The sequence below is a fragment of the Apis dorsata genome, unplaced genomic scaffold, assembly GCF_000469605.1.
Source record: "Apis dorsata unplaced genomic scaffold, Apis dorsata 1.3 scaffold_1047, whole genome shotgun sequence".
Classification (NCBI taxonomy): domain Eukaryota; kingdom Metazoa; phylum Arthropoda; class Insecta; order Hymenoptera; family Apidae; genus Apis; species Apis dorsata.
The window spans coordinates 52,236-52,497 of NW_006264145.1; positions in this window are offsets into that span (position 1 = coordinate 52,236).

The following is a 262-nucleotide window of genomic DNA, read 5'->3' on the forward strand; positions in this document are numbered from 1 at the left end:
TAATTTAATAATCTGAAATTCAAATTGATTCAAGTATTTCAGACTTTTTTGTATATGTGAAAATAATTAAAAAAGCAAAAGTGCATATAAAAACATATTCAATTTTTCTAATTCGAAATCTTATTATATATTAGAAATGGAAGTGTGTTTTGATTTGCTTTTATGGATTTCGATAAACACAGCAGGTTGAATGAAATACAACGATTCATTTATGATTTTAAATGAAATATTGTATAATCATCATATAACTCCAAATATTGTG